Source organism: Phyllobates terribilis, unplaced genomic scaffold (genome assembly GCF_046119375.1).
Source record: "Phyllobates terribilis strain yellow unplaced genomic scaffold, ASM4611937v1 Scaffold_742__1_contigs__length_732941, whole genome shotgun sequence".
NCBI lineage: Eukaryota > Metazoa > Chordata > Amphibia > Anura > Dendrobatidae > Phyllobates > Phyllobates terribilis.
Genome location: NW_027363502.1, coordinates 347333 through 373331, shown reverse-complemented (window position 1 = coordinate 373331; position 25999 = coordinate 347333). Strand labels below are relative to the sequence as shown.

Genomic DNA, 25999 nt, shown 5'->3' with positions numbered 1-25999 from the left:
CTTGAATTTTTTTTTACATGGGTACCTTCTGCTACCCATCCGGGTTCCAGTACCGTCAGCTGGTTCTCGGCAGTGCCTTTGGATTAGGTGCCTCCTTCTCGGTATCCAAGTTCCACCAATGTCTGCTGGTCCTTGGTAGTGCTTTCTGGCACAGGTACCTCCTGCTTAGTAACCGAGTTCCAGTACCGTCAGCTGGTCTTCGGCAGTTCCATTGGCTCTTGTACCTTCTGCTACCCATCCGGGTTCCAGTACCGTCAGCTGGTCCTCGGTAGTTCCATTTGCTCTTGTACCTTCTACTACCCATCCGGGTTCCAGTACCGTCAACTGGTTCTCGACAGTGCCTTTGGATTAGGTGCCTCCTTCTCGGTATCCAAGTTCCACCAACGTCTGCTGGTCCTTGGTAGTGCTTTCTGGCACAGGTACCTCCTGCTTAGTAACCGAGTTCCAGTACCGTCAGCTGGTCTTCGGCAGTTTCATTGGCTCTTGTACCTTCTGCTACCCATCCGGGTTCCAGTACCGTCAGCTGGTCCTCGGTAGTTCCTCAGCTTTCTTGTACCTTCTGCTACATTTCCAAGTTCAAGCTTTTTGAAATGGTTCTTGGTAATCACTCTAGATCTCCCTGACGAGGACCCTGAAGACGAGGACCCTGAAGACCAACCCTAAGAAGACGAGGACCCCGAAGACGACGACCCTGAAGACGAGGACCCTGAAGACCACCCCGAAGAAGACGAGGGCCCTGAAGACCACCCCGAAGAAGACGAGGTCCCTGAAGACCACCCCGAAGAAGACGAGGACCCCGAAGATGAGGACCCAGAAGACCAACCCGAAGAAGACGAGGACCCCGAAGACGAGGACCCCCGAAGACGACGACCCTGAAGACCACCCCGAAGAAGACCAAGAAGATGACCCTGAAGAAGTTGACCAAGAGGACAAAGAAGAGAAGACAAGCACCAAGATACAGAAGAACAAGAGACAGAAAACCAAGAAGCAGAAATACAAGAAGCTGCAGAACAAAAAGCGGAAGAACATTAAGCATAAGACTAAAAATCAGAGCAAAAGATAATATCTAAATTATAAGCAGAAGATGACTAAGCAGTGTATGGGGGTGAGTCCGTTCCTCCTCGTGATGCCCCTGGAAAAGACCTGCTGCTGCAGGCCAAACTGAACGCGGACAAATCCTGTTGTAAATCTTTTGTGACGGGCAGAACGAAAGGTGTAATGTCCAACCTTTTATAGATAACAACTAGAGGAATGCCTGCCACAAATAAGAATATGATGAAGAAGAAGAAGATGAAGAAGATGAAAAAGTAGAATATGATGAATGTAAAAAAAAAGAATAATACGAAGAAGGTGAAGAAGAAGAAGATGAAGAAGGTGAAGAAGAAGTGGATGAAAAAGATGCTGAGGATGATGAAGGAGAAAGTGTGGGAGAAGTAAAAAAGAAGGTGAAGAGCATGGAAGTAGTGAAACATAAATATCTGACAAAATATAAAAATACTTAACATAGTCAATATTTCCGTAACTCAGAACGTCTTAAAAAAAAAAATTAATTCCTGCTATTCCATTTGATAGGGCTAAACCTCTATGCCTTTATTGTCTCCCCCACCTCCCCCAATACATTCTACATTATTCTTAGTTGTTTTCCTTCATGTAGAATTAACCTACAAGGAAAGAAAGGGTTTATTTTCATTCCGATATTTCTGTCCCATTGACTTGCATTGGTTTCCGGTATCGGAATCGGCGATATCCGATACTTTTTCGGTATCGGTCCGATCCAATCCGATCCGATATTTCCCGATATCGGAAGGTATCGCTCAACACTAGCCAAGAATAAAGCTGCTCAAAGAAAAAGGAAGGATATAAATAACCTACGCGTTACGCCAAGTGATTATGGCTTCATCAGGGGTATGAACATCAACTCAGACATGAACTTGCTTTCTTGTAATTTCCTTCTGTGTTCTTTTCCCAATAGGCTTAAGCAGGTGGCGCCCAAACTACAAGTGAAGAACATAGGAAAAGTTAGAACCAGATATACATTCATATATACACTGGGAAAATCGTGAAGGATCAGTCAACGATTCAATTAGTTAAAACACTTCTACCCAATAAGGGTATGTGCCCACGATGCAGAAATGAAGCAGAAAATTTCTGCAGCGTTTCTGCATCTCCCTTGCCAGAAAAAATGCATGCAGATCGTGCATTTGACTCGCCCCCTGGGCCGAGGGACACCCGGAACCGGGCTTCTGGGGGTTGTAGTCTCCGTGGCGGTGACCCGGGCCCGTGGCTCAGTGTGGTCAGGCCAATGGCGGTCTTTTGTGGGGGCTTTTATGGGATAATGTCCGACTACGCCACCCGTGGATTGCGGTCAGTGCGAACCGCCGCTGCAAGGCAGACCGCTGGGGCTGATGGTGTATGCAGCTGAGGTAGTGTGACTCCCGACGGGAAGAGTGAAGCCCCAGGGCAGTGTAGTAGACGGTGGGGGTTATGGTGCACGGGCGTCCCAGTACCAGTAGTGCTGCATACGGTGAGAAAGCACAGAGACAAGGCGTTGCAGTTCAAGCTTTTTACTCACAGTTCTCATCCAGTTCACTTGTGCACAGGTAGGACCGCCCGAGCCGTGCTGCTTCCACCAGGCAGGGGGCTCGGTCAACCCCCAGGTAATTCCAGAGTGTGGCACAGGACTCCCTTCTATCCTTTCGTCAGCCGTGCCCCACCAATGACACTACTTTTGTCCAGCTGCCTCTGATCTTCTCCTGGGAGGGCTGGGTACCCACTTCCCTGACCCTATGTGGTGTGCCTTTCTAGTAGGTGTAGTAAGGGGTCGCACCACTAAATGATTGCGACCACCGGTTCTTGGTTAAGGATTAGTCGCCTCCACCAACTTGGGATCCGGTACCCTGTTCTGCCAACCCGTCACCTGTAATCTCCTGGGTCCTTAGGTTTCCTTCTGCCTTCGTGTCTCTGGGCCTCTCTTGGTGTTCTGTTCCTTCTTACTTTCCTTTCTGTTCCTTTCTGTTTCTGTCCTTTCTTCTGGCTCTGGCCTTCACTCTAGGCCTGCCTCGTGGAGCTGGGCCCAGACTGAGCCACAGCTCCCTGTCAGCCCTCCTGGTTGAACTCCTTTTCTCTTCTCCTCCTGACTGAACTGACTCTACTCGACTAAGATGAAGACACCTTATATACCTCCCTCTCTGTGTATGAGCCCAGGTGACTTCCAACCAATGGGCTCCTACCTATGCCCAGAAACCATCCCCCCCTGCTCCTACATCACTGGGTGTGCTTCCCCCTCCCCACTCCAGCCAGGGACATGATTTGTCGTGCCTGCATTACTGTACTAATGGGAGCACCGTTGAGCTGTCCCTCGGAAATGGGGTGTGTGTGATGCATGCAGCTAACCGAGCCCCGATAGCATCACTTGGAAAGTGCTTGACAACTAGGTCACACTATATAAATCCATGCAAACAGCATGGATTTATATAGTGTGACTGTAAAAAATAAAGCTATACTTACCGATCCCCTGCCGCATGTGCTGCCGCGTGTGTTGTCGCGGTCCTTCCGGGTTGCCGGCATATCGCGAGACAGCCTGCGGTCACATGATCGCGACGTCATCTCAGGTCCTGGAAGATAAGCGCTGCCGGCCGGCCCGCGAGAAGGTAAATATAAACTTTATTTATTATTTTATTCTTTTTTTCACAGGTACAATGGTACCCAGGTCTGGATGAGAGTCTTCTCTCCTCCAGAACTGGGTACCATCCGCACATAGAAACGCATATAATCCACATGTACAAACGTATAGACACGGATTATATGCGTCTCAATGCAAGTCAATGGCGGCAATTCCGCTGCGCTTCCGCAAAATTAATGAACATGCTGCGGATTTTTGAGCGCCGCAGAAACGCTGCGGAATAATCCGCAGCATGTGCATTGACATTGCGGAATGCCATTGAGGACCATGTGGTGCAGATTACCAAGCGTTTTTAATGAGTTTCCACTGCGGAAATTCCGCAGTGGAAACGCATGAAAAACGCATCGTGGGCACGCAGCCGAAAGGTCTAGATTTTAGAGTATGTGGGTTGCCTTAAAAGGGTTATATAGCATCTATAAGAACTATGTTTTTTTTACTATGTAGTATCAACAGTGTAAAAAATTGGTTTCGATGACGAATGCTTCAGCAAAGGCACATGCTTGACAGCTGCTCCATTCATTCCCTAGGTAGCTGCTCGGCTTTTTCCGGTAGACTCCCAGCGGTCATGCATCTGACCTGCGGCACATATTTTGTAACAGGGATAAAAGTTCTCCATTGGGGATAAAAATTCCCCGTTCTGCCAATTGGTGCATGTTGCATCTTTGTGGACTTAAAGATATATTTTGTGCATTTTGGTTTCATTAAATATATTGCACCATTTGGCTTTTACAGACTATTTGTTTCCCTGCACATTCAACTTTGATGTGGTCAGTGGTCTTAAACCAGCTGAGATGATGTCAGAAAAAGACATAAAAAAAGGTACTCTCCTTCTCTTGTTATAACAGTTCTCTCCTATTGAACTGTTATAATAAGCTCACTGATGGATTCTTAGACAGTGCAAGATAGAGACTACAAAAGGCAAACGGTGCAAAATTTTTAATCAAATCCAATTCCAAAAAATTATTTTTAGCTAAAAATGCATGCATTTAAGTATTTAAAAAAATTGTCTTTATTGATGGACAACCCCTATAGAGCAATTAGGGTCTATATCTGTAGCTAGTGCCGCCAACATTAGGAACCATATTTCAAATAAATGGGGTTGTCCGTGCTTTTATACTTTCTTATCACTGGTCAGTAATAGACCATGTTATACAGTCAAGGACCATGTTATACAGTTGACTTAGTCTTATGGCCACGTCACACGATAGATAATTGCTGCCAAGTATATAATGTTAAAAGGGGTTATCTAGGACTATTACATTTTTTTAACTATTGACCTAAGAACTAACAGGTAGGTAGTTGCTAACTACCAGTCTGTTGTGCCCTGCACAGATCTCTGCTGACACAGAGCGGTCACAGCAATTCAGCGGCTTCTGCTAATATCATGTCTACAGAGCAGCGGCTTCTCTTCTGCTCTGGTCTCTTGATGGATCGTGACTGCTGACGTCATGCTGATTGGCAGCCGACTCACAAGTTGCCTAACGTCGGTAGCCACGCCCCATCAACAGAGCAGCCTGGAAGAAGAAGAGCTGCTCTGTTGACTTGGAGCAGCTGAATCGCCGGCGACAGTGGTCGGTGACCTCTCCGAGCCGGCACCGGATACAACAGGCAGGTAGTTGCCACTGTTAGTAACAACCTGCCTGTTAGTTTTTAGGCTTATAGTAAAAAGATAAAATAGTCCTGGATAAACCGTTTAAAGATCCAGCAACAAACCTTCCATTCACGATCTTTCATAAGCCTGATTTTTGGTTGGTCAGTCATGTAAGATTTACAAACAGTACCATTGGGGCTTCAGGACTGGAGAACGGAGACTCCTCATGAGATCTATTTTCTTTATTGACAGCGTCATCACCATTTCTGTGCGCAAACTTCTGCTTCAAGGCTTTGGCTATAATGGCTGCAGGGTCTGTGGGATCATTAAGTGAACATCTCTTCTTGTCTTTCCTGGTTGAGGGTTTCCCACCAGGGGATCTAAAGTGAAAAAGCAGTGAAAATAAACATCACTGCCATTCTGTAACAGACGGGCTGACAGGCTATAACTTAGCTCTTCATACAAACCACTTTTCGTTCATTGCTGCTATGTCTAATAAGATTTTTTTTTACAGACTTTTTCTAAAAAAATGAATCAATCACCTGCTATCCATTTTCTGAAAAGACTTGTCTAAGATCCTATTAGTGGGGCTAATACAGCATATTTATGATTAGGGACAGACTACTCTGAAATGTTAAACCTAATATAATTATTGAAATCATGTTTGCATAAGTTAATTTTAACTTTGCAAGTTATCACCTATCTGTGAAGCCCAGCTGTGCTTGGTATCACAGACCCAGGAGGGTGTATTGAAGGATTCCTCCACAAGAGGCCCCCATAACCATTCACACATCTCCACCTTCCACCTCAGACCACCAGAGGGAGCTCCTTAGGGAGATATATAAGGGAAGGTGGAGCCAGGCAGCAGTTAGTCTAGACTGGAGACGACAGAAAGCAAACCTGTTGTGAGAGTTCCTGCAGTGCAAAAGCCTGAGAGAGGTCAGTCTGCAGTGGAGCACGTTCTAGACTCACGTGTAGCTCAGTGAGGTGAGCTTTAGGTGTGCCGGCGCCATAAGATCGGTGAAACGCGGCACGCTGCCGTTAGTGTGAGTAGCCTATTGAGGGTCCGAGTAGGCCGAAGGCGAAGAGTAGAGAGTTAGTTCATAGGGGGCAGAGGAGCTTAACTAGCTCACCCCGAAGAAGAAGTAGTTACCGGACACCGGGTCCGAAGCTTGCCAGGATCTCCACGACCCAGTAAGATAAACTGGAATCCCTGGAGAACTACAGGTCCCAGGAGCGCTAAAGTGCTGATATGTACCAGAGCCAGGAGACACATAGGCCCCGTAGGTTGGGAGCGTGCACTCCAAGAGAAGGCCCTACCACAAGGTCAGCCAGCGCAGGACAGAGACAAAGTTAGGCCTAGCTCCAGGCAGGTCAGAAACTTACTACGCAGAAGCCAGAACCAGGAGGCCCAAAACCTGCTCATTGGGGAGGATCCGGACATACACCCTTCACCCTACAGTGCTCCGGGGAGTGCCTGAAATTCCACCAGTAAAAGGTACTGAAGTGACTATTGTGTCCGTCCCTGTTCTTGATCTGGCCCGGCGGAGTCTCTTTGTCCTGCATCCCCGTTCCTATACTGCCCTGAGGCCCAGCTCTACCTGTGGGGAGCTATACCATCAAGCTGCCTTATCACCAGCCTCAGTGGACTGCGCAGCGCTGGTGATCCTCACCAGAAGCCACAGGTGGCGTCACGAACTCTTTCTTTTACAAGACCAACCCTTTTAAAAGAGAGGCTCAGAGTACGGGCCCGGGAGCCGACCACCGCGACATCCCTAAAGGCCCGGGTACCGAGTCATCCCCATTCCCCTGGGCTAGTCATCTCTTTCCTGGCGTCGCAAACAGGATCACGTGCCCACTGCAACGACACCGTGTTTTGCCCGTTGCCACCGGGTACTGTGCGCCTTTATTTTGAACTGTGTACGAAAAGTTGTGGTGAAGATAGCCGCCATTGTTGGGCCGTTGAGCGAGAAGAAGGGCGTAACCGCGGGAAAATAAGGGGCGTACCTGCAAAAGAGCACGAAGTCCCGGACACACCCCACGCCTTGATGTCAAATCAGGAAGCGCCAGGTCCTGTACGGAGCGTCGCTGAACGCTCTGACGTAGGATGCAAGCGACGCAAGGTCCTGAAGACAACCGTCACCTGCGGAGCTGCGGCCTACCGGAAGAAAAACCAGAAGGTAGGCCACGGTTAACTAGGGGGGCGCTAAGATGTCCGTCGAACAGCAGAACGCCGACCTACCGGTCAACGCCCCCGATAATGGGCAGGCCGAAGCCGCCGCTCCACCAGCAGCGCCTGTAACACCTGTTATTCCTATGACTTTACCGTACATTCCTGGAGAAAAGTGGCTCCGCCAGTACAACGGCAAACCAGATACCCTGTCTGGATTTAAGCGGAAGATATGTGGTATTTTGGACATGTACTCTATGACCGGCAAACAAAGAGCTGCCGTTGTATTAGGACAGCTGACCGGTGCTGCGGAGCGGGAAGTGGAAACATGGTCGGCCGCAGACCGGGGATAGTGTCCGCAATATTCCAAAAACTACATACTGTCTTTGAGGACCTTACTGAGGCGGACCTCCGGATGAGGTTCTACAGCTGCTCCCAACAACCAGAGGACTATGTTCGTGACTACGCCTGGCATCTTCAAGGGGCCCTGCGGGCTCTGAACCAGGTTAGTCCGACCAGCTTTGAGAATGAGAACAAAATGCTGAAGGAACAGTTTGTCCGGGGACTGAAGTCTCCAGAGGAGAGCAGGACTGTGCGTTGGTGGTCCCTGGATCATCCAGATGCCACCTTTGACAATCTAAAGGACATGGCTATAAAAGGACTACAGCCCCTGGAGACAAATGCCATCCAATGTTACCAGGGTGGGGCAACCCCAGAGCCTGCAACGCCCACCTTTTCTCCAGTGACTGCTGAAGCTAAGGTTCCAACAACGTCCCCTAAAGACCTGGACAGTCTGCGCTCAGAGGTGCGTCAGTTGAGTAAAACCCTGACCACCGTGCTGAGTGCCCTGCAGCTGCGGACGGAGCCTGAGGGAGGAGGGAAGATCCTGCTAGCTGATAGCCCTGAGGATGTCCCCTGGATGCGGAGGAGGAGGAGGCCAACACCACCCTCGCCGAGGACCAGTGACCAACGCCGTCCACCAAGGGAACCGATCTGTTACCGATGCCATAAGACAGGACACATCGCCCTGAATTGTCCCTTAAACGAGAAAACCCTGGGTCCGAAGGCCGCCACCCAGGAGTAGACTCACCAGGTCCATCAGACTGGTACAACAGGTTCGTCGGAGGAAGACCTTTCCTGTCCATTGTATTGGACGGGATCCCGATGCATGCCCTGCTGGACACAGGATCTCAGGTAACCATCATACCTGAAGTCCTCTACAAGAGGTACTGGTCCATGGACGATCTGCGTCCGCCAGCTCCAAATTTGTCTGTATATGCATCAAATGGACTCCCCCTTAACCTACTCGGGGTTAAGAATGTGACTGTAAGGTGGGGAGAGTGGAGCTGAAGGACCAGGGACTTATTGTAGTGGAGACTAACCCTGATGACAGCAACCCATATATGGTACTAGGCACTAATGTTGTTGGTAACTGTTTGGGAGAGGTTGTGTTCTTGCTCCAAGAGATCGCTGACACTGCCAGACCGAGACAGAGGAGGGCGCTGCAGAGAGAAATCCGCGTCTTGATGTATCAACAGCAAGTACAATTAACAGATGGTGAAATCGGTAACGTGAGGGTAACAGACCCTATACCCATTGTTGTTCCCCCAATGAGTGAAATGCTCATCTGGTGTAGAGCTGCCATAGGTCTTAGAGGACAGAGCTACCAGGCGGTAGTAGAACCCCTTTGCTCTGAGCACAGACCCACGCTCTTAACCGCCAGGGGGGTGGTAGATGTACGTAATGGGAGGGTGCCTGTCCGTCTTCTTAACCTAGGGGAAGATGAGGTCAAACTGCCACGTTATGCCACTGTTGCTAAACTACATGCTGTCAACAACAACTGTATCCATGTGGCGGAGTCCTTAACTTCACCAGAAGAAGTGGAAGATAATGACCCTGCAACCCAGGTGGAGGATTGGTGTCAACAGCTCCATGTTGGGACAGACACCACTCCTGCCCATCAAAAACAGGGTGTACACCGGGTGGTTCAAGAATACTCGCAGGTGTTCAGTAAACATCCACTTGACTTTGGGAGGGTTAAGGGGGTTCAACATCATATCTCCACAGGCAACCATTCCCCAATTAAAGAACGTTATAGGCCTATACCCCCAGCTCACTACCAGAAGGCAAAAGAAATGCTGCATGACATGAGGAAGGCGGGAGTAATTAGGGATAGTTGTAGTCCCTGGGCGGCTCCCCTAGTGCTGGTTAGGAAAAAGGATGGGAGCATGAGAATGTGTGTAGATTACCGTCAAGTAAATCGCATTACACATAAAGATGCATACCCTTTACCACGCATAGAAGAGTCCCTAGCTGCCTTAAAGTCTGCAAATTACTTTTCTACCCTTGACCTCACTAGTGGTTACTGGCAGGTCGCTGTGGCTGAGGAGAATCGGGAGAAGACGGCCTTCACCACCCCGATGGGACTCTGCGAGTTCAACAGCATGCCGTTTTGACTCTAAAATGCCCCCGGAACGTTCCAGAGACTGATGGAGTGCTGCCTGGGACACCGCATCTTCGAGACTGTGTTACTTTACCTGGATGACGTAATTGTGTACTCCAGAACGTACGAGGACCACCTGAAACACCTGGCAGAGGTATTTGAGTCACTGTCCCGGTACGGGATGAAGTTGAAGCCCTCAAAGTGCCACCTGCTCAAGAGAAAGGTACAGTACCTGGGGCACATTGTCAGTCCGGAAGGGGTAGCACCAGACCCGGAGAAAGTTACTGCCATCCAGAAGTGGCCGGAGCCGAAGAACCTCAAGGAGGTGCGTCAGTTCTTGGGACTAGTCGGATACTACCGGAGGTTTGTAAAGGACTACACTAAGAAGGCAGCTCCTCTGCAAGACCTCCTGGTAGGGCAGTCCCCCAAAAGCAAAAACCCTCCATTCCACTGGGGTAAAGAACAGGCTGAATCATTTCAAGAGATGAAGGAGATCCTGACAGGTGATGAGATCCTAGCCTACGCTGACTACAGCCAAACATTCCTGCTGTATACAGATGCCAGCAATGAAGGCCTGGGCACTGTCTTAAGTCAGAAGCAGAATGGCCAGGAGAAAGTCATCGCGTATGCAAGCAGGAAGCTCCGCCCGACCGAGAGGAACCCAGAGAACTATAGCAGCTTCAAGTTGGAGTTCCTGGCCTTGGTCTGGGCCATCACAGAAAAGTTCAAGCACTACCTAGCCTCCAGCAAGTTTACTGCCTACACTGACAATACCCCCTTAACTCATCTTCAAACAGCCAAGCTGGGAGCCATGGAATAGCGATGGATGGCTCGGCTGTCAAACTACCAATTCACCATAAAGTACCGGGCGGGCCGCAAGAACGCCAACGCCGATGCCCTGTCCAGGATGCCTCACCAGTCAGACACAGAAGAAGAAGTGGATGACCTGGAAGAGGTTGAACTACCTGCCTTCCACCGGAATGGGATGGCCCACGAGCTACGAGCCTCCAGGAAGCAACGCGGTAAGACGTTAAACCCTTTGCCTCACCACAGCTGGAAAGAGACCCAGGACAGCGACCCGGTTGTCAGCCGTATCAAGGAGCTGATAACCCAAGAAGGTTCCTCCCTGGAGAAGGATGCGGCTCTCCAAGCAAAGCAGCTGTGGAATGAGAGAAGCCGGCTGTTTATCTACCGTGAGAAGTTGTGCCGGAGGTACGTCAATCCCAAAACCCTCGAGATGGTGTGGCAGATAGTGGTCCCCAAGACGGACATCCAGATGGTGTTGGAGACCTACCACGATCAGGCGGGGCACTTTGGCTAGAAAAAGCTAGAGACCCTGTTGAAGTGTCGATTCTACTGGGTGGGGATGCGCAGCTTCATTGAGAGGTGGTGCAGAGACTGTGGACCCTGTAGCCTCAGAAGAAAAGACTACAGCAGCCAGAAGGCACCCCTGCAACCCATCAAGACGACTCGCCCTCTGGAGATCGTGGCCCTGGACCATGTCAAGTTGTCACCCAGTCGGTCAGGATACTCCTATGCCCTGACCATGGTGGATCACTACTCCAGGGTCCTGGTGGTCTCCCCTATCAAAGACCTGACAGCAGAGACAGCAGCTAAGACGTTCCAAGCGTACTTCTGCAGGTCCCATGGATAGCCTGGACAGGTACTGACTGACCAAGGCACGGCCTTTGAGGCTGAATTGTTCAAAGAGTTCTGCCATCTGTACGGGTATAAAAAGATCAGGACTACACCGTACCACCCCCAAACTAACGGTCTCTGTGAAAAGATGAATAACATCATCATCGATCTACTGAAGACTATACCACTAGAAGAGAGAAGCCAGTGGCCAGACCTACTACCTGACCTAGTGGATCTGTATAATCACATACCAGTAAGTTCCACCAATTGCACTCCGGCATATCTCATGCGTGCAAGACCAGGGAAGTTGCCCATGGACCTGAAGCTTGGTGTGGTAGAACCTGAAGCTGATGTGACCACTGAGGACTGGGACACGACCAGACAGGAGCAGTACAGGAGAGTCCAAGCCTGTGTCGAAGACAGTCTCACTCGGGTGAGGGATAAACAAGAGGCACAATACAACAGAAGTGCACCAGCAGAACCCTTCACACCAGGAGAAGTGGTATTGAAAAGGAAGCGGAGGAAACACAAGCTTGATGACCAGTGGGAGAGAGAACCCTACACTGTGTTGAATTCAAGGTTTGACAACAGGAAGACGTGTTTGATCAGCAAAGATGGAGGAAGAACAACTGCGACAATATCTAGGGACCACCTGAAGTTGTGTCTACATCTACTAAAGACTCAGGAAGAAGTGTCTTTCACAACCCAGGAAGAACCTAAAGAAACAGTGATACACACTGACCTTGGAGACTTCCCAGCGGATTGGCCTCAAATAGGAGGTGCAGTAATCATTCCAGTACTCCAATTCTATGAACAGCCAGAAAACCCTCCACAGCAAGTTGAACCTGTAAGTGCTGCAGAAGAGCCAGCTCAAGAAGTATCCCCGGATGAAGGATCCCCGGCAGGAGCGGAGCAAGAGGGCCCAGCCAATGGTAGACTTGCCAGTCCAAGAGAGAGGTTAAGGCAATTTTACAACATGGTTACATGTAAAACTGGTAGGGTAACTGAGGATACAGATACTGACACTCCACTAACCACAGCACTATGCAGATCAGTACGCAGCACAAGAGGTAAACCTCCTGCTAGGTACACTGAGTAAAGTAGCAAAATTTCAGAGAATGTAGATAGTTACCCCTGGGGTATTGAGTATTAAATTGTAATGTATTGCGTAACTGTTTGTTTTCATGCATGCTTATCAATTTGTGCTTTTTCCTATTAATTCTTTATTTGCATAATGAACTGCATGGCTGAGGACTGTGTGCAGCCCAAAAACTCTTATTGTATATAATTGCGCTCCCTGGAGTGCCCCTTTCAGGTGACCTCAGAAGGAAAACCTATCTGGAGTGGCTCTTTTGGAGGTCCAACTCGGATCTTCATGCCCTGCAGCCACCCCAGGGCCTGCGTAGAGGGTTTAGGACAGGTCCCTCAAAACTACCAAAGTACTCTACCTTGTGAGATGGACATCCTGTATGGGAACCTCACCATAGGAGACTTGGATTCTGAGGACACTCTGTATTTGTATTGTTTCTGCAACGTTTAAGATCCGTGCCTCCCATAAAGGGAAGAGTGTTCTAGTATTGCTTATGTTTCCTATTGTTACTGTTGTTATAAAATGTACTTCAGCCCGGGAGTGCTGAGTTTAACTAGGGGGGAATGTGAAGCCCAGCTGTGCTTGGTATCACAGACCCAGGAGGGTGTACTGAAGGATTCCTCCACAAGAGGCCCCCATAACCATTCACACATCTCCAACTTCCACCTCAGACCACCAGAGGGAGCTCCTTAGGGAGATATATAAGGGAAGGTGGAGCCAGGCAGCAGTTAGTCTAGACTGGAGACGACAGAAAGCAAACCTGTTGTGAGAGTTCCTGCAGTGCAAAAGCCTGAGAGAGGTCAGTCTGCAGTGGAGCACGTTCTAGACTCACGTGTAGCTCAGTGAGGTGAGCTGTAGGTGTGTCGGCGCCATAAGATCGGTGAAACGCGGCACGCTGCCGTTAGTGTGAGTAGCCTATTGAGGGTCCGAGTAGGCCGAAGGCGAAGAGTAGAGAGTTAGTTCATAGGGGGCAGAGGAGCTTAACTAGCTCACCCCGAAGAAGAAGTAGTTACCGAAGCTTGCCGGGATCTCCACGACCCAGTAAGATAAACTGGAATCCCTGGAGAACTACAGGTCCCAGGATCGCTAAAGTGCTGATACGTACCAGAGCCAGGAGACACATAGGCCCCGTAGGTCGTGAGCGTGCTCTCCAAGAGAAGGCCCTACCACAAGGTCAGCCAGCGCAGGACAGAGGCAAAGTTAGGCCTAGCTCCAGGCAGGTCAGAAACTTACTACGCAGAAGCCAGAACCAGGAGGCCCAAAACCTGCTCATTGGGGAGGATCTGGACATACAACCTTCACCCTACAGTGCTCCTGGGAGTGCCTGAAATTCCACCAGTAAAAGGTACTGAAGTGACTATTGTGTCCATCCCTGTTCTTGATCTGGCCCGGCGGAGTCTCTTTGTCCTGCATCCCCGTTCCTATACTGCCCTGAGGCCCAGCTCTACCTGTGGGGAGCTATACCATCAAGCTGCCTTATCACCTGCCTCAGTGGACTGCGCAGCACTGGTGATCCTCACCAGAAGCCACAGGTGGCGTCACAAACTCTTTCTTTTACAACACCAACCCTTTTAAAAGAGAGGCCCAGAGTACGGGCCCGGGAGCCGACCACCGTGACATCCCTAAAGGCCAGGCTAAAGGCCCGGGTACCGAGTCATCCCCATTCCCCTGGGCTAGTCATATCCACAGGATAAGCCTGCTGATCGCAGGAGGTCCGCATGGAAGACCCCCACCATGAATGGGGCTTGGAAGAGACACATTATATTTGAGCCTTCTCAAGCATTCACGCCACTGCTACATTCATTATATGTGGGACTTCCAGAGAAGGGTACAGCATTGTTAACCCCATTCATGACCTTGCAATTTTCTGTTTTTGCCCTTTCATTTTTTTCTACTCTTATTCCCAGAGCCAAGTTTTTTATTTTTTGTCAATATACAGTACAGACCAAAAGATTGACACACCTTCTCATTTAAAGATTTTTCTGTTTTTTCATGACTATGAAAATTGTACATTCACACTGAAGGCATCAAAACTATGAATTAACACATGTGAAATTATATACCTAACAAAAAAGTGTGAACCAACTGAAAATATGTCTTATATTCTAGGTTCTTCAAAGTAGCCACCTTTTGCTTTGATGACTGCTCTGCAAACTCTTGGCATTCTCTTGATGAGCTTCAAGAGGTAGTCACCGTCAATGGTTTTCACTTCACAGGTGTGCCCTGTCAGGTTTAATCAGTGGGATTTCTTGCCTTATAAATGGGGTTGGGACCATCAGTTGTGTTGTGAAGAAGTCTGGTGGATACATAGCTGATAGTCCTACTGAATAGACTGTTAGAATTTTTATTATGGCAAGAAAAAAGCAGCTAAGTAAAGAAAAACGAGTGGCCATCATTACTTTAAGAAATGAAGGTCAGTCAGTCCGAAAAATTGGGCAAACTTTGAAAGTGTCCCCAAGTGCAGTTGCAAAAACCATCAATCGCTACAAAGAAACTGGCTCGCAAAAAAGAAGCAAGACAAAAATATATCTCATACCCTACCATAATTATATATAAATGTAAAGCAAAATTGCATAATAAATATAGGGTACTTAGTGAACTATTTTTGATCAAAAAAAGTATACAAGCCGTCCCACCAGCGGCAAGGTGACCCTAAATTGGGACGGTACCTATACTGCCTATATTAAAAACCTTACTGTATATCAAAGTTGAAGTAATGCATATAAAAGGGTAGACAAATAGGACCGGGTCCCAACTCCAGACCACCTAGGCCCGTGGTAAGCTACATATATACCAATCAGCTCAACAAAGGGCATGCCACACCCTTAAATTGCACAGAATGCAAACAAGTCAAAAAACCAGACAATGTGAACTGAGGTCTAAGATGGCAGACATACAAGAAACAGAGGCATGTTCACACTAGCAAAAAAGAAGCAAGACAAAAATATATCTCATACCCTACCATAATTATATATAAATGTAAAGCAAAATTGCATAATAAATATAGGGTACTTAGTGAACTATTTTTGATCAAAAAAAGTATACAAGCCGTCCCACCAGCGGCAAGGTGACCCTAAATTGGGACGGTACCTATACTGCCTATATTAAAAACCTTACTGTATATCAAAGTTGAAGTAATGCATATAAAAGGGTAGACAAATAGGACCGGGTCCCAACTCCAGACCACCTAGGCCCGTGGTAAGCTACATATATACCAATCAGCTCAACAAAGGGCATGCCACACCCTTAAATTGCACAGAATGCAAACAAGTCAAAAAACCAGACAATGTGAACTGAGGTCTAAGATGGCAGACATACAAGAAACAGAGGCATGTTCACACTAGCAAAAAAGAAGCAAGACAAAAATATATCTCATACCCTACCATAATTATATATAAATGTAAAGCAAAATTGCATAATAAATATAGGGTACTTAGTGAACTATTTTTGATCAAAAAAAGTATACAAGCCGTCCCACCAGCGGCAAGGTGACCCTAAATTGGGACGGTACCTATACTGCCTATATTAAAAACCTTACTGTATATCAAAGTTGAAGTAATGCATCTAAAAGGGTAGACAAATAGGACCGGGTCCCAACTCCAGACCACCTAGGCCCGCGGTAAGCTACATATATACCAATCAGCTCAACAAAGGGCATGCCACACCCTTAAATTGCACAGAATGCAAACAAGTCAAAAAACCAGACAATGTGAACTGAGGTCTAAGATGGCAGACATACAAGAAACAGAGGCATGTTCACACTAGCAAAAAAGAAGCAAGACAAAAATATATCTCATACCCTACCATAATTATATATAAATGTAAAGCAAAATTGCATAATAAATATAGGGTACTTAGTGAACTATTTTTGATCAAAAAAAGTATACAAGCCGTCCCACCAGCGGCAAGGTGACCCTAAATTGGGACGGTACCTATACTGCCTATATTAAAAACCTTACTGTATATCAAAGTTGAAGTAATGCATATAAAAGGGTAGACAAATAGGACCGGGTCCCAACTCCAGACCACCTAGGCCCGTGGTAAGCTACATATATACCAATCAGCTCAACAAAGGGCATGCCACACCCTTAAATTGCACAGAATGCAAACAAGTCAAAAAACCAGACAATGTGAACTGAGGTCTAAGATGGCAGACATACAAGAAACAGAGGCATGTTCACACTAGCAAAAAAGAAGCAAGACAAAAATATATCTCATACCCTACCATAATTATATATAAATGTAAAGCAAAATTGCATAATAAATATAGGGTACTTAGTGAACTATTTTTGATCAAAAAAAGTATACAAGCCGTCCCACCAGCGGCAAGGTGACCCTAAATTGGGACGGTACCTATACTGCCTATATTAAAAACCTTACTGTATATCAAAGTTGAAGTAATGCATATAAAAGGGTAGACAAATAGGACCGGGTCCCAACTCCAGACCACCTAGGCCCGTGGTAAGCTACATATATACCAATCAGCTCAACAAAGGGCATGCCACACCCTTAAATTGCACAGAATGCAAACAAGTCAAAAAACCAGACAATGTGAACTGAGGTCTAAGATGGCAGACATACAAGAAACAGAGGCATGTTCACACTAGCAAAAAAGAAGCAAGACAAAAATATATCTCATACCCTACCATAATTATATATAAATGTAAAGCAAAATTGCATAATAAATATAGGGTACTTAGTGAACTATTTTTGATCAAAAAAAGTATACAAGCCGTCCCACCAGCGGCAAGGTGACCCTAAATTGGGACGGTACCTATACTGCCTATATTAAAAACTTTACTGTATATCAAAGTTGAAGTAATGCATATAAAAGGGTAGACAAATAGGACCGGGTCCCAACTCCAGACCACCTAGGCCCGTGGTAAGCTACATATATACCAATCAGCTCAACAAAGGGCATGCCACACCCTTAAATTGCACAGAATGCAAACAAGTCAAAAAACCAGACAATGTGAACTGAGGTCTAAGATGGCAGACATACAAGAAACAGAGGCATGTTCACACTAGCAAAAAAGAAGCAAGACAAAAATATATCTCATACCCTACCATAATTATATATAAATGTAAAGCAAAATTGCATAATAAATATAGGGTACTTAGTGAACTATTTTTGATCAAAAAAAGTATACAAGCCGTCCCACCAGCGGCAAGGTGACCCTAAATTGGGACGGTACCTATACTGCCTATATTAAAAACCTTGCCGCAAGGTTCTTTTTTGCTAATGTGAACATGCCTCTGTTTCTTGTATGTCTGCCATCTTAGACCTCAGTTCACATTGTCTGGTTTTTTGACTTGTTTGCATTCTGTGCAATTTAAGGGTGTGGCATGCCCTTTGTTGAGCTGATTGGTATATATGTAGCTTACCACGGGCCTAGGTGGTCTGGAGTTGGGACCCGGTCCTATTTGTCTACCCTTTTATATGCATTACTTCAACTTTGATATACAGTAAGGTTTTTAATATAGGCAGTATAGGTACCGTCCCAATTTAGGGTCACCTTGCCGCTGGTGGGACGGCTTGTATACTTTTTTTGATCAAAAATAGTTCACTAAGTACCCTATATTTATTATGCAATTTTGCTTTACATTTATATATAATTATGGTAGGGTATGAGATATATTTTTGTCTTGCTTCTTTTTTGCTAGTGTGAACATGCCTCTGTTTCTTGTATGTCTGCCATCTTAGACCTCAGTTCACATTGTCTGGTTTTTTGACTTGTTTGCATTCTGTGCAATTTAAGGGTGTGGCATGCCCTTTGTTGAGCTGATTGGTATATATGTAGCTTACCACGGGCCTAGGTGGTCTGGAGTTGGGACCCGGTCCTATTTGTCTACCCTTTTATATGCATTACTTCAACTTTGATATACAGTAAGGTTTTTAATATAGGCAGTATAGGTACCGTCCCAATTTAGGGTCACCTTGCCGCTGGTGGGACGGCTTGTATACTTTTTTTGATCAAAAATAGTTCACTAAGTACCCTATATTTATTATGCAATTTTGCTTTACATTTATATATAATTATGGTAGGGTATGAGATATATTTTTGTCTTGCTTCTTTTTTGCTAGTGTGAACATGCCTCTGTTTCTTGTATGTCTGCCATCTTAGACCTCAGTTCACATTGTCTGGTTTTTTGACTTGTTTGCATTCTGTGCAATTTAAGGGTGTGGCATGCCCTTTGTTGAGCTGATTGGTATATATGTAGCTTACCACGGGCCTAGGTGGTCTGGAGTTGGGACCCGGTCCTATTTGTCTACCCTTTTATATGCATTACTTCAACTTTGATATACAGTAAGGTTTTTAATATAGGCAGTATAGGTACCGTCCCAATTTAGGGTCACCTTGCCGCTGGTGGGACGGCTTGTATACTTTTTTTGATCAAAAATAGTTCACTAAGTACCCTATATTTATTATGCAATTTTGCTTTACATTTATATATAATTATGGTAGGGTATGAGATATATTTTTGTCTTGCTTCTTTTTTGCTAGTGTGAACATGCCTCTGTTTCTTGTATGTCTGCCATCTTAGACCTCAGTTCACATTGTCTGGTTTTTTGACTTGTTTGCATTCTGTGCAATTTAAGGGTGTGGCATGCCCTTTGTTGAGCTGATTGGTATATATGTAGCTTACCACGGGCCTAGGTGGTCTGGAGTTGGGACCCGGTCCTATTTGTCTACCCTTTTATATGCATTACTTCAACTTTGATATACAGTAAGGTTTTTAATATAGGCAGTATAGGTACCGTCCCAATTTAGGGTCACCTTGCCGCTGGTGGGACGGCTTGTATACTTTTTTTGATCAAAAATAGTTCACTAAGTACCCTATATTTATTATGCAATTTTGCTTTACATTTATATATAATTATGGTAGGGTATGAGATATATTTTTGTCTTGCTTCTTTTTTGCTAGTGTGAACATGCCTCTGTTTCTTGTATGTCTGCCATCTTAGACCTCAGTTCACATTGTCTGGTTTAAAGAAACTGGCTCGCATGAGGACTTCCCCAGGAAAGGAAGACCAAGAGTCACCTCTGCTTCTGAGGATAAGTTTATCCGAGTCACCAGCCTCAGAAATCACAGGTTAACAGCAGCTCAGATTAGAGACCCGGTCAATGCCACACAGAGTTCTAGCAGCAGACACTTCTCTTCAACAACTGTTAAGAGGAGACTTTGGGCAGCAGGCCTTCATGGTAAAATAGCTGCTAGGAAATCACTGCTAAGGACAGGCAACAAGCAGAAGAGACTTGTTTGGGCTAAAGAACACAAGGAATGGACATTAGACCAGTGGAAATCTGAGCTTTGGTCTGATGAGTCCAAATTTGAGATCTTTGGTTCCAACCACCGTGTTTTTGTGCGACGCAGAAAAGGTGAAAGAATGGACTCTACATGCCTGGTTCCCACCGTGAAGCATGGATGAGGAGGTGTGATGGTGTGGGGGTGCTTTGCTGGTGACACTGTTGGGGATTTATTCAAAATTGAAGGCATACTGAACAAGCATGGCTATCACAGCATCTTACAGCGGCATGCTATTCCATCTGGTTTGCGTTTAGTTGGACCATCATTTATTTTTCAACATGACGATGAACCCAAACACACCTCCAGGCTGTGTAAGGGCTATTTGACCAAGAAGGAGAGTGATGGGGTGCTACACCAGATGACCTGGCCTCCACAGTCACCAGACTTGAACCCAATCAAGATGGTTTGGGGTGAGCTGGACCGCAGAGTGAAGGCAAAAGGGCCAACAAGTGCTAATCATCTCTGGGAATTCCTTCAAGATTGTTGGAAGACCATTTCCGGTGACTACCTCTTGAAGCTCATCAAGAGAATGCCAAGAGTGTGCAAAGCAGTTATCAAAGCAAAAGGTGGCTACTTTGAAAAACCTAGAATATAAGACATATTTTCAGTTGTTTCACACTTTTTTGTTAAGTATATAATTCCACATGTGTTAATTCATAGTTTTGATGTCTTCAGTGTGAATGTACAATTTTCATAGTCATGAAAATACAGAAAAATCTTTAAATGAGAAGGTGTGTCCAAACTTTTGGTCTGTACGGTACCTTTTTTTTTTGCGGGACAAGTTGTTCTTTTGATTGACATCATTTATTTTACCATATCGTGTACTGGAAAACGGGAAAAAAATTCCAAGTGCGGTGAAATTGCAAAAAAGTGCATTTCCACAATTGTAATTTTTTTTTTTTATTTACCATGTTCACTAAATGCTAAAGCTGACCAGCCATTATGATTCCCAGGTCAGTACGAGTTCATAGATACCAAACATGTATTGGTTCTTTTATATGTGAGTGGTGAAAAAAAAAATCAGAAGTTTGTAAAAAAAAAATTAAAAAAAATCGCTTATGTCGCCATTTTCCGAGACCCGTAGCATCTCCATTTTTCGGGTCTAGGGCCAGGTTAGGGCTTATTTTTTGCGCCCTCAGCGGACGTTTTTATTTATATAATTTTGAGGTAGATACAATGTTTTGATCGCCTGTTATGTTTGCGGAGGCAAAAAAAGAAAAACATAATTCTGGAGTTTAGATTTTTTTTGTCGTTACGCCGTTTACCGATCTGATTAATTTACTTTATATTTTGATAGATCGGAGATTTCTGAATACAGCGATACCAAATATGCGTATATTTTTTTAATGGTTTTATTTTCAATAGGGCAAAAGGGCGTGATTTAAACCTTTATGTTTTTTAAAACTTTTTTTACTTTTTACTGGCAGCAATAGTCCTCTTAGGAGACTTGAAGCTGCAATCATCTGATTACCTGTGCTACACATAGCAGGGCTTCAGCACTGCTATGTATAGCAGAAATCACAATCTCCTATGAATGCCGGCCACAGGGGATCTACAATGACAGCCAGGGGTCTTCTGCAGACCCCCGGCTGTCATGACAACACATTGGCACCCCGCAATCACATGACAGGGACGCCTATGGGTGTGTCTTGTGACGAGCTTCTGGCAGGTGTGTATTAAATGCCACTGCTAGTGATTGACAGCGGTATTTAACTGGTTAACAGCTGCGGGTGGATCTCGGATCCGACTGCGGCTGTTAAAGGCACATGACAGCTCATGAGATCAGCAGTCATGTGCAGGGAAAGATGCAGGCTCAGTGACAGATTTTTTTTTTTTTTACAGTTTTCTCCTTCATTCTATTTCACGCATGTCTGTAATAAAAAATATATATTTAAAGAAAATCTATAAAATGACCTTTCGACCGCCCGAAGCTTGATGGAATTCATGCCTTTTAACACATCCATCATACTGGGGAGCTGATCCACACTGCCTTTCTCTGAAGCCTCACTTTCCGTCGGGCTGCATTTGTGAGAAGCTTTACGTTCTCTTATAATATCAAGTGCAGATTTTAGTTGGGAAGATGGGACTGGGGGTGGTGGAGGAGGAGGAGGAGGAGGAGGAGGGGGCAGCGGAGCTACTGGGGTTGTAAATTGCAAAAACTGTGCGGAAAGTGGTGGAGAAGCTGAAGATGGGGGTGAGAGGGCATTACCTGGGCAGCTAAATGAGCACATTGATTCTGTATCTGAGAAACAAAAACGAGATCAAATCATACCAAATACATAGCAAAAGCTTGACCTGTTTAACCCATTAAGTGATTTATAAGGATTACAAAAACAATGGCTTACGAGACTGTGCGGCTTGTGACGGTTGTAGGGCAACAATGGCAGCAATCTGTACTCTCTGCTGCAGCAGCTCATCTTCCAAAGCTGAAAGGCATGATCGTCTGCAGGAAGGAGACTCTTTTCACACACTCTCCTGGCCAACATCATAGTCAGAAATCCTGAGTCTGAATTATTCGGGTCCATTGACTTGTTGGATGGAAGATCGTGTCTGATGTTACTAAAGGGAATCTGTCACCAGGTTTATGCTACCTCATCTGAGAGCAGCATGATGTGGGGGCCGAGACCCCGAATCCAGTGATGTTACTGGGCTCCTTGCTGTAGTTTTGATAAATCATTGTGACGCGCCCCCTGGGCCATGTTGTGCTGCGTTGCGCATGCGGGGGATACCCGGAGCCGGATCTGACAGGGGTAGTAGTCCTCGTGGCGGTGACCCGGTCCGTGCCCAGGGTGGTCAAACTAAGAGGCAGTGCTCGGCATTAAGATGTTATAGAGTTCGACTACGCCACCCGTTGATTGCAGCTATGAAGCCGCCGCTGCAGGGCAGACCGCTGAGGCCGGTGGTGTGGTTGTGCAGCGTGGATGGTATAACCCCCAACGGGAGAGGTATAGCCTCAGGGCAGCTGGTGAAGCAGGGAATGATGATAGTGGTAGTGGTGTGACAAGGAAGCTCAGAGACGTGCATTGCAGTTTTCACAGCTTTACTCACAGTTGGTATTCAGATCACTTCGGCCAAGAGTGACCACCCGAGCCGTGCTGCGTCCACCAGGTGCGGGACTCGGCCAACTCCCAGGCAGTTCCAGAGCGTGGTCCTGAGCTCCCCTCTCTTCCTTCCTACTGGCCGTCCCCACCAGGGATCCACCTTTGTCCAGCTCCCTCGAGCCTTCTGGTGGTGAAACCTTTCCCGGCTTCCCTGACCCTATACGTGGTATGCCTTCCTGGTGGATATGGCGAGGGGTCGCGCCAAAACTTGTCCACGACCTCCGGTTCCTGGCTGAGGATAATTGGCCTCCACCAGTTTGGGATCCGGTACCCTGTTCTGCCAACCCTTCACCCGTTAACTCGTGGGATCTCAGGGTTCCCTCTTCTCTTGCATCTCTGGGCCTCTCCTGGTGTTTCTGTTCCTCCTTCTTCTCCTTTCTCTCTCTCTCTGCTTCAGGCCTCCTCTCCAGGCCTGGCTCTGGAGCTGGGCCCAGACTGAGCCACAGCTCCCTGTCAGCCCTCTCTGGCTGAGCTCCTCTCTGCACAGAGCAGACCAAAAAGACCTTGTCCTAAGATGGTGCCCACCTTATATACTCCCTCTGACACCTGAGCCCAGGTGACAAGCACCCAATGGGCTCCTACCTATGCCCAGAGTCCCTCCCCTATCTGCTCCTACACCACTAGGATGTTCCTCCCCCCTCCCCACTCCAGCCGGGGACAGAAGCTGTCGTACCTGCACATCTATCTGGTGGGAGTACCGTTGGTCTGTCCCCCGGAAATGGGGTGAGTGTGGTGCATGCAGCTAACTGAGCCCAGTTCCACACTCCATCCTTACCCGGGAGTGGAATACCACACCTCTGGATCGAGGTGCAATACCCCTGTAGCAGCCGAGTCCTCGGGGTGCTACAATTGTGTTATCTGCTGCAGCTCTGCTAGTCCTCTCAATGATCAGCTCCTGCTATGCAGTCCTTAATATTCATGAGCTCAGGCTAACCATGTCCCTCTCCACTGTCAGCGTTGTCTATGTGACGCGCCCCCTGGGACATATTCCTTGTGAGGGGAATACCCGGCACCGGATCAGATGGGGGTTGTAGTCTCCGAGCGGCTGTGACCCGGCCCGTGCCCAGGGTGTCAAACTCAGGGTTATGTGACAGTCCTACAGATGTTGTAATGTTCTTCATGTCGACTACGCCACCCGTTGTGTTGCGGTCACTGTGGCCGCCGCTGCAGCAGGGTCCGCTGAGGCTGATTGTGTGGTGCAGCTTGGTAGGATAACCCCCAACGGGAGGGGTATAGCCTCAGGGGGACAGGTGTAGAGGATGGGGGTTGTGGTGGTGCAGTGCAGACGGCAATTGAAGACAGAGTCGGGTTATGCAGTTTAGGGTATTTTACTCACTGCTGCTGTTCCTGGTCACTCCAGCTTCAAGTGACCACCCGAGCCGTGCTGCGTCCACCAGGTCCTGGATCCAGCCAACCCCCAAGCAAGTCCGGAGCGTGGCCCTGAGCTCTCCCTCTGTCCTTTCTTCCGCCGTCCCCACTAGTGATCCACCTAGGTCCAGCTCCCTCGGGCCTTCTGTTGGGCAACCCTTGGCCTTAGGTTCCCTGACCCTCCATGTGGTATGCCTTCAGGGTGGATGTAGTGGGTGGCCGTGGCAGATGCTGCCCACAGCCTCCGGTCTCTGGCTAGGGATGTGTTTTCTGCCCCCACCAGTTTGGGTTCCGGTACCCTTGTGCTGACTCCTCACCCGGTGCTCTAATTTGGGTTCTTGGGTCCCTTCTGTTTTCCCCCTCTGGGTCCTTCTTCACTGCTCCTCTCTCTCTTTCTTTCTTCAGGGCTGCTCTTCCTTCAGCTGTTCCTCTCTGCCGACTTGTTCTCTGTCACTCACTGACAGGCTCCTCTACAACTGACCCTGATTCTAGTTGGTGCCCTCCTTATATAGCCCTCTATGTGTGAGCTCAGGTGACCAGCACCCAATGAGCTCCTAGCTCTACCCAGACTGCTCCCCCTATCTGCCCCTACACTACAGGGATATACCAACCCCCTCCCACTCCAGCCAGGGACAGACACGGTCGTACCTGCACATTTCTAAGTGGGAGTACCGTCGGCCTGCCCCCCGGAAATGGGATGTATGTAGTGCATGCAGTCTAACTGAGCTCAGTCCCACACTCCATCCTTACCCGGGAGTGGAATATCACACCTCTGGCTGAGGTGCAATACTCCTGTAGCAGCCGGATCCTCAGGGTGCTACATTCCCCCCTGGTAAATCACAGCACGTCCTCGGGCTGTAAGACACAAAACACCAAAACATACATTTTTTTTTTTTTCAATATAACCATATAAAATACTATATAAATATATATATATAAATTTTTTCATATAAACAACGTTATAACATTCTCGTCGTCTCTTTCCTTCTTCTTCCTCTGGCCACCGTGCAACTCATGACCAGGTAAAGTGCGACAGTTCTTTGTTTAAGATGGTTTCTCATAAAACCAGTAGGGGGCGCCTTAGGAAGCGCAACTATTTACAGGGAATTTGGCCGTTCTCAGTCCCCGGCCAGGTAAAGGGAAAGGGGTGGCTGCTCACAGTCCTCAGCCTGGTTTGGATAGGGGGCACACGGGTTAAACTGTTCACTGGTCCCAACGGGGACTAAACTACACAGCAGCCACGGTTACTTGGGTACCCCGACGGGTAACTATTTACAGTCTTTCGTACTACCGCTCTCAATCGTAGTACCTCCTAGCCTTGAACCCATCCGGGTCTTCTGGCTCTTCCTCCCTACACCGCAACTCCTCCTCCGTCAGGCGGTGTACGTGGAGGGCGTACGGTCCCTTGGCACACTTGTGCCGGGTGAACGTGACCTCGTCACCGACGTAAAGGTCACGGCCTTTGTGACCCTCCGGCAAGTGGGACTCGACGTCCCGTCGGGTAACGAAGACGTCCCCCATGGTGTTGCGGTCCTTTATGAAGCCCCACCCATGCTGCGCGTTGAACTTTATGACCGTCCCGATGGTACGGGGACGATCCGCTGC

At 47.3% G+C, this 25999-nt stretch overlaps 1 pseudogene; it reads right to left on the bottom strand.

Annotated features, from left to right (window-relative positions):
• Positions 1-1919: 1919 nt before the first annotated feature.
• LOC141238508 (mitochondrial fission regulator 2-like) lies at positions 1920-22450 on the bottom strand (annotated as a pseudogene).
• Between the last annotated feature and the right edge of the window lie 3549 nt (positions 22451-25999).